The sequence below is a fragment of the Pleurodeles waltl genome, chromosome 6 (genome assembly GCF_031143425.1).
Source record: "Pleurodeles waltl isolate 20211129_DDA chromosome 6, aPleWal1.hap1.20221129, whole genome shotgun sequence".
Taxonomy (NCBI): domain Eukaryota; kingdom Metazoa; phylum Chordata; class Amphibia; order Caudata; family Salamandridae; genus Pleurodeles; species Pleurodeles waltl.
In genome coordinates this window covers 385310385-385322978 of record NC_090445.1, presented here as the reverse complement: position 1 = coordinate 385322978, position 12594 = coordinate 385310385, and the positions used below count along the sequence as shown (strand labels likewise).

The 12594-nt window shown below is 40.2% G+C and overlaps 5 non-coding genes across 5 annotated transcripts; all 5 read left to right on the top strand.

The window, feature by feature from the left end:
* The first annotated feature begins 1154 nt into the window (after positions 1-1154).
* Positions 1155-1249, top strand: TRNAI-UAU (transfer RNA isoleucine (anticodon UAU)). Its single transcript has 2 exons — positions 1155-1192; positions 1214-1249. It is a non-coding gene; the product is annotated as a tRNA-Ile (tRNA).
* Positions 1250-3558: 2309 nt separating this feature from the next.
* Positions 3559-3653, top strand: TRNAI-UAU (transfer RNA isoleucine (anticodon UAU)). Its single transcript has 2 exons — positions 3559-3596; positions 3618-3653. It is a non-coding gene; the product is annotated as a tRNA-Ile (tRNA).
* Positions 3654-5962: 2309 nt separating this feature from the next.
* Positions 5963-6057, top strand: TRNAI-UAU (transfer RNA isoleucine (anticodon UAU)). The gene is made up of 2 exons: positions 5963-6000; positions 6022-6057. It is a non-coding gene; the product is annotated as a tRNA-Ile (tRNA).
* Positions 6058-8366: 2309 nt separating this feature from the next.
* Positions 8367-8461, top strand: TRNAI-UAU (transfer RNA isoleucine (anticodon UAU)). Its single transcript has 2 exons — positions 8367-8404; positions 8426-8461. It is a non-coding gene; the product is annotated as a tRNA-Ile (tRNA).
* Positions 8462-10770: 2309 nt separating this feature from the next.
* On the top strand, positions 10771-10865 carry TRNAI-UAU (transfer RNA isoleucine (anticodon UAU)). The gene is made up of 2 exons: positions 10771-10808; positions 10830-10865. It is a non-coding gene; the product is annotated as a tRNA-Ile (tRNA).
* Positions 10866-12594: the final 1729 nt, after the last annotated feature.

The window sequence follows — 12594 nt, the reverse complement described above, 5'->3', positions numbered from 1 at the left end:
AGAAGATCCTGATGAGGATTGAACTCGTGTCCCCTGGTTCCAAAAAATCAGTGCTTTGCCACTGAGCTACAAAGCCGGAGGATTTCCATATCTCAGAGTGCCATATGTAGTCTTAAGGCAGAATGTGGCCAGCTGTGAGTTTCAGAGTATGAGTGGAAACCTATGTACTTATGAATGTCAACATATAGGCACACATTAAACTACATTCTTAAGGCACTTTTCGTGGAAGGTGGCAAAACTCTATATTCTTAGGAGAATATTAAAGAACTCACATTACTCAGGATATGGATATCAGTAGTTAGTATCTCTGCAATCTGAGACATTTACAGGAAACTACTCATCAGAAGGGATATGTCAGTGCAGGGCAGACATAAATAAATGGCTCTTCAAACAGCTGACACTTTAGTAGTAAGAGCTGCTTTCTATTCCTTCCAGATATCCAAACTAAGTAGAAGGCCATGCTTGAAGGAAAGACATTCTTCTGGGCTCTCCATGAAAGACTAACTTTCTAATAAACACAACACCCTCTATTTTATTTAATGTATTTGCTACAATGGATTAGCCAGATGGGATCATCTAACGATTTCTGGATGTGTCTCGAAAGGGAGCGTAATTATACTGGGAGCAGTGCTGACCTTCAAAAACCAACATGATCGGACTTTGACGATGGTGGGATTTGTATCCACACATGCAGAGCACACTGTATGGGCAGTCCGCCACCTTAACCACTCACCCACTTCATCCACCCTGTAACAGGATTTAAAGCATTTGTACACACGAGGTACTCTGTTGACACTAGTCTGTAGCTAAAATGAAAACAGTTGAAGTAAGATATCCAACTACCCACCTTCCCCCAACTTGGGTCCAACATATCATTTTCTGGCTAAATTCCTCCTTTGTGCTTATGAGACATAACAATTAGATTCCCCTAGACTTTGTCGGAACTGACGAGATATAATTGAATGTGGTTTTCAAAAGACTGAATTTTATGTTACAGGACAATTATAGAATCTTTTCCGGTTCCACTGTAATTGTAGTAATCAGGGTAACATGTTTGCATGTGAGCTGATCTTGCATACGGTATGTTGATGACGATCCTGTCGTCTACTAAGTCACCTCTAGGTGGCGCAGTTGGACTCATGGTGTATGTGTGAGCTCCAGTGGCGCAATCGGTTAGCGCGCGGTACTTATACAGCAGTACTTGCACTGAGCCATGCCGAGGTTGTGAGTTCGAGCCTCACCTGGAGCAACTGCATTATCTTTTTTAAATCATTTCAATGAAAGGAAAAATTAAACTCAGATTAAATATGGCGCTTGCTAAAGATTATTTACTTCTATTCAGAATCTTCCTGTCTAACTCCTCCGGGTCCCTAGGATCACATCGCCTTCGGGACGATTCGTTTCACTGCATTATGATGTGCTGACTTGTGAACTATGCATTCACATCAGTGTATTCAAAAAGAAATTTGCTAAATAACAAGAATAATAAAAACAGTATAGTCGCATGAATAGCCATAAATTGAAGAGCTGCAAAAAATGTTGATCAACCAAATTGAATAAAATATAACTCATATAAATGGCAAAAGGATAGCATCATCACACAAAGGCCTTAGCCAAATATGCTATTCCTCTAAAGTAGATTGTACCTCTTGTGTGCTGTGATTGTTCCTCCAATACAAAATTCATTTTTAATTTGTCTGCAATTTTGAAAAATAATGCCTGCTAGAAGTCAACTTTTTAAAATGATTTCATTCATGACACGTATTTCTCTAACCTGTGATTGTGGTCCATGCTCAATTTCTCTTTTCCTCATCCCCATCCTGATTCTACTTCTTGAGACACCAGGTTCACTTCTTTATCCACCCCAACCAATCAAGGTCACCAAATCTATCAAACAAGTCTGCCTGCATTCACTTTCACTTTAAGTACAAGATAAGTTGTATCATTTGAACAGAGAGCATGAGAAAAGGAAGTTTATGGTGAGTGGTGGCTGGGGTTTTGAGGATTCACCTCATTTTCCTGAGAGCCGAGGTATCTGGGAGCTATAGTGTTTTGAGAGGAAATAAATTAAAATCTCCAAGGTGCCACTGCTCGAGCCCTATAACGCTCGTTATGTGGAAGCAGATTGAGCAGAAAGAGAGGTCAGATACTCGCTCAACCTTTCCAAGGGACGGTAAACATTGAGTTATTATCTGGTTTTGCCTAGCAGGGTGAGAACAGCGTTTGTCAGGCGTTTGTCAGGCAATCGGAAGGGGAGACGAATGAGTCGTAGTTCTCTGGTATTATTCAAGTCTTCTTGCTAAGATAAAAGCAGAAAAGGGAACGTTGACAATAAGCAAGCTTAAAACGAGGTGTGATTCCTAGGTGAAATAACTTGAAAAGAGTTAAGATTTAAAACATAAACAGAAGATCCTGATGAGGATTGAACTCGTGTCCCCTGGTTCCAAAAAATCCGTGCTTTGCCACTGAGCTACAAAGCCGGAGGATTTCCATATCTCAGAGTGCCATATGTAGTCTTAAGGCAGAATGCGGCCAGCTGTGAGTTTCAGAGTATGAGTGGAAACCTATGTACTTATGAATGTCAACATATAGGCACACATTAAACTACTTTCTTAAGGCACTTTTCGTGGAAGGTGGCAAAACTCTATATTCTTAGGAGAATATTAAAGAACTCACATTACTCAGGATATGGATATCAGTAGTTAGTATCTCTGCAATCTGAGACATTTACAGGAAACTAATCATCAGAAGGGATATGTCAGTGCAGGGCAGACATAAATAAATGGCTCTTCAAACAGCTGACACTTTAGTAGTAAGAGCTGCTTTCTATTCCTTCCAGATATCCAAACTAAGTAGAAGGCCATGCTTGAAGGAAAGACATTCTTCTGGGCTCTCCATGAAAGACTAACTTTCTAATAAACACAACACCCTCTATTTTATTTAATGTATTTGCTACAATGGATTAGCCAGATGGGATCATCTAACGATTTCTGGATGTGTCTCGAAAGAGAGCGTAATTATACTGGGAGCAGTGCTGACCTTCAAAAACCAACATGATCGGACTTTGACGATGGTGGGATTTGTATCCTCACATGCAGAGCACACTGTATGGGCAGTCCGCCACCTTAACCACTCACCCACTTCATCCACCCTGTAACAGGATTTAAAGCATTTGTACACACGAGGTACTCTGTTGACACTAGTCTGTAGCTAAAATGAAAACAGTTGAAGTAAGATATCCAACTACCCACCTTCCCCCAACTTGGGTCCAACATATCATTTTCTGGCTAAATTCCTCCTTTGTGCTTATGAGACATAACAATTAGATTCCCCTAGACTTTGTCGGAACTGACGAGATATAATTGAATGTGGTTTTCAAAAGACTGAATTTTATGTTACAGGACAATTATAGAATCTTTTCCGGTTCCACTGTAATTGTAGTAATCAGGGTAACATGTTTGCATGTGAGCTGATCTTGCATACGGTATGTTGATGACGATCCTGTCGTCTACTAAGTCACCTCTAGGTGGCGCAGTTGGACTCATGGTGTATGTGTGAGCTCCAGTGGCGCAATCGGTTAGCGCGCGGTACTTATACAGCAGTACTTGCACTGAGCCATGCCGAGGTTGTGAGTTCGAGCCTCACCTGGAGCAACTGCATTATCTTTTTTAAATCATTTCAATGAAAGGAAAAATTAAACTCAGATTAAAGATGGCGCTTGCTAAAGATTATTTACTTCTATTCAGAATCTTCCTGTCTAACTCCTCCGGGTCCCTAGGATCACATCGCCTTCGGGACGATTCGTTTCACTGCATTATGATGTGCTGACTTGTGAACTATGCATTCACATCAGTGTATTCAAAAAGAAATTTGCTAAATAACAAGAATAATAAAAACAGTATAGTCGCATGAATAGCCATAAATTGAAGAGCTGCAAAAAATGTTGATCAACCAAATTGAATAAAATATAACTCATATAAATGGCAAAAGGATAGCATCATCACACAAAGGCCTTAGCCAAATATGCTATTCCTCTAAAGTAGATTGTACCTCTTGTGTGCTGTGATTGTTCCTCCAATACAAAATTCATTTTTAATTTGTCTGCAATTTTGAAAAATAATGCCTGCTAGAAGTCAACTTTTTAAAATGATTTCATTCATGACACGTATTTCTCTAACCTGTGATTGTGGTCCATGCTCAATTTCTCTTTTCCTCATCCCCATCCTGATTCTACTTCTTGAGACACCAGGTTCACTTCTTTATCCACCCCAACCAATCAAGGTCACCAAATCTATCAAACAAGTCTGCCTGCATTCACTTTCACTTTAAGTACAAGATAAGTTGTATCATTTGAACAGAGAGCATGAGAAAAGGATGTTTATGGTGAGTGGTGGCTGGGGTTTTGAGGATTCACCTCATTTTCCTGAGAGCCGAGGTATCTGGGAGCTATAGTGTTTTGAGAGGAAAGAAATTAAAATCTCCAAGGTGCCACTGCTCGAGCCCTATAACGCTCGTTATGTGGAAGCAGATTGAGCAGAAAGAGAGGTCAGATACTCGCTCAACCTTTCCAAGGGACGGTAAACATTGAGTTATTATCTGGTTTTGCCTAGCAGGGTGAGAACAGCGTTTGTCAGGCGTTTGTCAGGCAATCGGAAGGGGAGACGAATGAGTCGTAGTTCTCTGGTATTATTCAAGTCTTCTTGCTAAGATAAAAGCAGAAAAGGGAACGTTGACAATAAGCAAGCTTAAAACGAGGTGTGATTCCTAGGTGAAATAACTTGAAAAGAGTTAAGATTTAAAAGATAAACAGAAGATCCTGATGAGGATTGAACTCGTGTCCCCTGGTTCCAAAAAATCAGTGCTTTGCCACTGAGCTACAAAGCCGGAGGATTTCCATATCTCAGAGTGCCATATGTAGTCTTAAGGCAGAATGTGGCCAGCTGTGAGTTTCAGAGTATGAGTGGAAACCTATGTACTTATGAATGTCAACATATAGGCACACATTAAACTACATTCTTAAGGCACTTTTCGTGGAAGGTGGCAAAACTCTATATTCTTAGGAGAATATTAAAGAACTCACATTACTCAGGATATGGATATCAGTAGTTAGTATCTCTGCAATCTGAGACATTTACAGGAAACTACTCATCAGAAGGGATATGTCAGTGCAGGGCAGACATAAATAAATGGCTCTTCAAACAGCTGACACTTTAGTAGTAAGAGCTGCTTTCTATTCCTTCCAGATATCCAAACTAAGTAGAAGGCCATGCTTGAAGGAAAGACATTCTTCTGGGCTCTCCATGAAAGACTAACTTTCTAATAAACACAACACCCTCTATTTTATTTAATGTATTTGCTACAATGGATTAGCCAGATGGGATCATCTAACGATTTCTGGATGTGTCTCGAAAGGGAGCGTAATTATACTGGGAGCAGTGCTGACCTTCAAAAACCAACATGATCGGACTTTGACGATGGTGGGATTTGTATCCACACATGCAGAGCACACTGTATGGGCAGTCCGCCACCTTAACCACTCACCCACTTCATCCACCCTGTAACAGGATTTAAAGCATTTGTACACACGAGGTACTCTGTTGACACTAGTCTGTAGCTAAAATGAAAACAGTTGAAGTAAGATATCCAACTACCCACCTTCCCCCAACTTGGGTCCAACATATCATTTTCTGGCTAAATTCCTCCTTTGTGCTTATGAGACATAACAATTAGATTCCCCTAGACTTTGTCGGAACTGACGAGATATAATTGAATGTGGTTTTCAAAAGACTGAATTTTATGTTACAGGACAATTATAGAATCTTTTCCGGTTCCACTGTAATTGTAGTAATCAGGGTAACATGTTTGCATGTGAGCTGATCTTGCATACGGTATGTTGATGACGATCCTGTCGTCTACTAAGTCACCTCTAGGTGGCGCAGTTGGACTCATGGTGTATGTGTGAGCTCCAGTGGCGCAATCGGTTAGCGCGCGGTACTTATACAGCAGTACTTGCACTGAGCCATGCCGAGGTTGTGAGTTCGAGCCTCACCTGGAGCAACTGCATTATCTTTTTTAAATCATTTCAATGAAAGGAAAAATTAAACTCAGATTAAAGATGGCGCTTGCTAAAGATTATTTACTTCTATTCAGAATCTTCCTGTCTAACTCCTCCGGGTCCCTAGGATCACATCGCCTTCGGGACGATTCGTTTCACTGCATTATGATGTGCTGACTTGTGAACTATGCATTCACATCAGTGTATTCAAAAAGAAATTTGCTAAATAACAAGAATAATAAAAACAGTATAGTCGCATGAATAGCCATAAATTGAAGAGCTGCAAAAAATGTTGATCAACCAAATTGAATAAAATATAACTCATATAAATGGCAAAAGGATAGCATCATCACACAAAGGCCTTAGCCAAATATGCTATTCCTCTAAAGTAGATTGTACCTCTTGTGTGCTGTGATTGTTCCTCCAATACAAAATTCATTTTTAATTTGTCTGCAATTTTGAAAAATAATGCCTGCTAGAAGTCAACTTTTTAAAATGATTTCATTCATGACACGTATTTCTCTAACCTGTGATTGTGGTCCATGCTCAATTTCTCTTTTCCTCATCCCCATCCTGATTCTACTTCTTGAGACACCAGGTTCACTTCTTTATCCACCCCAACCAATCAAGGTCACCAAATCTATCAAACAAGTCTGCCTGCATTCACTTTCACTTTAAGTACAAGATAAATTGTATCATTTGAACAGAGAGCATGAGAAAAGGAAGTTTATGGTGAGTGGTGGCTGGGGTTTTGAGGATTCACCTCATTTTCCTGAGAGCCGAGGTATCTGGGAGCTATAGTGTTTTGAGAGGAAAGAAATTAAAATCTCCAAGGTGCCACTGCTCGAGCCCTATAACGCTCGTTATGTGGAAGCAGATTGAGCAGAAAGAGAGGTCAGATACTCGCTCAACCTTTCCAAGGGACGGTAAACATTGAGTTATTATCTGGTTTTGCCTAGCAGGGTGAGAACAGCGTTTGTCAGGCGTTTGTCAGGCAATCGGAAGGGGAGACGAATGAGTCGTAGTTCTCTGGTATTATTCAAGTCTTCTTGCTAAGATAAAAGCAGAAAAGGGAACGTTGACAATAAGCAAGCTTAAAACGAGGTGTGATTCCTAGGTGAAATAACTTGAAAAGAGTTAAGATTTAAAACATAAACAGAAGATCCTGATGAGGATTGAACTCGTGTCCCCTGGTTCCAAAAAATCCGTGCTTTGCCACTGAGCTACAAAGCCGGAGGATTTCCATATCTCAGAGTGCCATATGTAGTCTTAAGGCAGAATGCGGCCAGCTGTGAGTTTCAGAGTATGAGTGGAAACCTATGTACTTATGAATGTCAACATATAGGCACACATTAAACTACATTCTTAAGGCACTTTTCGTGGAAGGTGGCAAAACTCTATATTCTTAGGAGAATATTAAAGAACTCACATTACTCAGGATATGGATATCAGTAGTTAGTATCTCTGCAATCTGAGACATTTACAGGAAACTAATCATCAGAAGGGATATGTCAGTGCAGGGCAGACATAAATAAATGGCTCTTCAAACAGCTGACACTTTAGTAGTAAGAGCTGCTTTCTATTCCTTCCAGATATCCAAACTAAGTAGAAGGCCATGCTTGAAGGAAAGACATTCTTCTGGGCTCTCCATGAAAGACTAACTTTCTAATAAACACAACACCCTCTATTTTATTTAATGTATTTGCTACAATGGATTAGCCAGATGGGATCATCTAACGATTTCTGGATGTGTCTCGAAAGAGAGCGTAATTATACTGGGAGCAGTGCTGACCTTCAAAAACCAACATGATCGGACTTTGACGATGGTGGGATTTGTATCCACACATGCAGAGCACACTGTATGGGCAGTCCGCCACCTTAACCACTCACCCACTTCATCCACCCTGTAACAGGATTTAAAGCATTTGTACACACGAGGTACTCTGTTGACACTAGTCTGTAGCTAAAATGAAAACAGTTGAAGTTAGATATCCAACTACCCACCTTCCCCCAACTTGGGTCCAACATATCATTTTCTGGCTAAATTCCTCCTTTGTGCTTATGAGACATAACAATTAGATTCCCCTAGACTTTGTCGGAACTGACGAGATATAATTGAATGTGGTTTTCAAAAGACTGAATTTTATGTTACAGGACAATTATAGAATCTTTTCCGGTTCCACTGTAATTGTAGTAATCAGGGTAACATGTTTGCATGTGAGCTGATCTTGCATACGGTATGTTGATGACGATCCTGTCGTCTACTAAGTCACCTCTAGGTGACGCAGTTGGACTCATGGTGTATGTGTGAGCTCCAGTGGCGCAATCGGTTAGCGCGCGGTACTTATACAGCAGTACTTGCACTGAGCCATGCCGAGGTTGTGAGTTCGAGCCTCACCTGGAGCAACTGCATTATCTTTTTTAAATCATTTCAATGAAAGGAAAAATTAAACTCAGATTAAAGATGGCGCTTGCTAAAGATTATTTACTTCTATTCAGAATCTTCCTGTCTAACTCCTCCGGGTCCCTAGGATCACATAGCCTTCGGGACGATTCGTTTCACTGCATTATGATGTGCTGACTTGTGAACTATGCATTCACATCAGTGTATTCAAAAAGAAATTTGCTAAATAACAAGAATAATAAAAACAGTATAGTCGCATGAATAGCCATAAATTGAAGAGCTGCAAAAAATGTTGATCAACCAAATTGAATAAAATATAACTCATATAAATGGCAAAAGGATAGCATCATCACACAAAGGCCTTAGCCAAATATGCTATTCCTCTAAAGTAGATTGTACCTCTTGTGTGCTGTGATTGTTCCTCCAATACAAAATTCATTTTTAATTTGTCTGCAATTTTGAAAAATAATGCCTGCTAGAAGTCAACTTTTTAAAATGATTTCATTCATGACACGTATTTCTCTAACCTGTGATTGTGGTCCATGCTCAATTTCTCTTTTCCTCATCCCCATCCTGATTCTACTTCTTGAGACACCAGGTTCACTTCTTTATCCACCCCAACCAATCAAGGTCACCAAATCTATCAAACAAGTCTGCCTGCATTCACTTTCACTTTAAGTACAAGATAAGTTGTATCATTTGAACAGAGAGCATGAGAAAAGGATGTTTATGGTGAGTGGTGGCTGGGGTTTTGAGGATTCACCTCATTTTCCTGAGAGCCGAGGTATCTGGGAGCTATAGTGTTTTGAGAGGAAAGAAATTAAAATCTCCAAGGTGCCACTGCTCGAGCCCTATAACGCTCGTTATGTGGAAGCAGATTGAGCAGAAAGAGAGGTCAGATACTCGCTCAACCTTTCCAAGGGACGGTAAACATTGAGTTATTATCTGGTTTTGCCTAGCAGGGTGAGAACAGCGTTTGTCAGGCGTTTGTCAGGCAATCGGAAGGGGAGACGAATGAGTCGTAGTTCTCTGGTATTATTCAAGTCTTCTTGCTAAGATAAAAGCAGAAAAGGGAACGTTGACAATAAGCAAGCTTAAAACGAGGTGTGATTCCTAGGTGAAATAACTTGAAAAGAGTTAAGATTTAAAAGATAAACAGAAGATCCTGATGAGGATTGAACTCGTGTCCCCTGGTTCCAAAAAATCAGTGCTTTGCCACTGAGCTACAAAGCCGGAGGATTTCCATATCTCAGAGTGCCATATGTAGTCTTAAGGCAGAATGTGGCCAGCTGTGAGTTTCAGAGTATGAGTGGAAACCTATGTACTTATGAATGTCAACATATAGGCACACATTAAACTACATTCTTAAGGCACTTTTCGTGGAAGGTGGCAAAACTCTATATTCTTAGGAGAATATTAAAGAACTCACATTACTCAGGATATGGATATCAGTAGTTAGTATCTCTGCAATCTGAGACATTTACAGGAAACTACTCATCAGAAGGGATATGTCAGTGCAGGGCAGACATAAATAAATGGCTCTTCAAACAGCTGACACTTTAGTAGTAAGAGCTGCTTTCTATTCCTTCCAGATATCCAAACTAAGTAGAAGGCCATGCTTGAAGGAAAGACATTCTTCTGGGCTCTCCATGAAAGACTAACTTTCTAATAAACACAACACCCTCTATTTTATTTAATGTATTTGCTACAATGGATTAGCCAGATGGGATCATCTAACGATTTCTGGATGTGTCTCGAAAGGGAGCGTAATTATACTGGGAGCAGTGCTGACCTTCAAAAACCAACAAGATCGGACTTTGACGATGGTGGGATTTGTATCCACACATGCAGAGCACACTGTATGGGCAGTCCGCCACCTTAACCACTCACCCACTTCATCCACCCTGTAACAGGATTTAAAGCATTTGTACACACGAGGTACTCTGTTGACACTAGTCTGTAGCTAAAATGAAAACAGTTGAAGTAAGATATCCAACTACCCACCTTCCCCCAACTTGGGTCCAACATATCATTTTCTGGCTAAATTCCTCCTTTGTGCTTATGAGACATAACAATTAGATTCCCCTAGACTTTGTCGGAACTGACGAGATATAATTGAATGTGGTTTTCAAAAGACTGAATTTTATGTTACAGGACAATTATAGAATCTTTTCCGGTTCCACTGTAATTGTAGTAATCAGGGTAACATGTTTGCATGTGAGCTGATCTTGCATACGGTATGTTGATGACGATCCTGTCGTCTACTAAGTCACCTCTAGGTGGCGCAGTTGGACTCAGGGTGTATGTGTGAGCTCCAGTGGCGCAATCGGTTAGCGTGCAGTACTTATACAGCAGTACTTGCACTGAGCCATGCCGAGGTTGTGAGTTCGAGCCTCACCTGGAGCAACTGCATTATCTTTTTTAAATCATTTCAATGAAAGGAAAAATTAAACTCAGATTAAAGATGGCGCTTGCTAAAGATTATTTACTTCTATTCAGAATCTTCCTGTCTAACTCCTCCGGGTCCCTAGGATCACATCGCCTTCGGGACGATTCGTTTCACTGCATTATGATGTGCTGACTTGTGAACTATGCATTCACATCAGTGTATTCAAAAAGAAATTTGCTAAATAACAAGAATAATAAAAACAGTATAGTCGCATGAATAGCCATAAATTGAAGAGCTGCAAAAAATGTTGATCAACCAAATTGAATAAAATATAACTCATATAAATGGCAAAAGGATAGCATCATCACACAAAGGCCTTAGCCAAATATGCTATTCCTCTAAAGTAGATTGTACCTCTTGTGTGCTGTGATTGTTCCTCCAATTCAAAATTCATTTTTAATTTGTCTGCAATTTTGAAAAATAATGCCTGCTAGAAGTCAACTTTTTAAAATGATTTCATTCATGACACGTATTTCTCTAACCTGTGATTGTGGTCCATGCTCAATTTCTCTTTTCCTCATCCCCATCCTGATTCTACTTCTTGAGACACCAGGTTCACTTCTTTATCCACCCCAACCAATCAAGGTCACCAAATCTATCAAACAAGTCTGCCTGCATTCACTTTCACTTTAAGTACAAGATAAGTTGTATCATTTGAACAGAGAGCATGAGAAAAGGATGTTTATGGTGAGTGGTGGCTGGGGTTTTGAGGATTCACCTCATTTTCCTGAGAGCCGAGGTATCTGGGAGCTATAGTGTTTTGAGAGGAAAGAAATTAAAATCTCCAAGGTGCCACTGCTCGAGCCCTATAACGCTCGTTATGTGGAAGCAGATTGAGCAGAAAGAGAGGTCAGATACTCGCTCAACCTTTCCAAGGGACGGTAAACATTGAGTTATTATCTGGTTTTGCCTAGCAGGGTGAGAACAGCGTTTGTCAGGCGTTTGTCAGGCAATCGGAAGGGGAGACGAATGAGTCGTAGTTCTCTGGTATTATTCAAGTCTTCTTGCTAAGATAAAAGCAGAAAAGGGAACGTTGACAATAAGCAAGCTTAAAACGAGGTGTGATTCCTAGGTGAAATAACTTGAAAAGAGTTAAGATTTAAAAGATAAACAGAAGATCCTGATGAGGATTGAACTCGTGTCCCCTGGTTCCAAAAAATCAGTGCTTTGCCACTGAGCTACAAAGCCGGAGGATTTCCATATCTCAGAGTGCCATATGTAGTCTTAAGGCAGAATGTGGCCAGCTGTGAGTTTCAGAGTATGAGTGGAAGCCTATGTACTTATGAATGTCAACATATAGGCACACATTAAACTACATTCTTAAGGCACTTTTCGTGGAAGGTGGCAAAACTCTATATTCTTAGGAGAATATTAAAGAACTCACATTACTCAGGATATGGATATCAGTAGTTAGTATCTCTGCAATCTGAGACATTTACAGGAAACTACTCATCAGAAGGGATATGTCAGTGCAGGGCAGACATAAATAAATGGCTCTTCAAACAGCTGACACTTTAGTAGTAAGAGCTGCTTTCTATTCCTTCCAGATATCCAAACTAAGTAGAAGGCCATGCTTGAAGGAAAGACATTCTTCTGGGCTCTCCATGAAAGACTAACTTTCTAATAAACACAACACCCTCTATTTTATTTAATGTATTTGCTACAATGGATTAGCCAGATGGGATC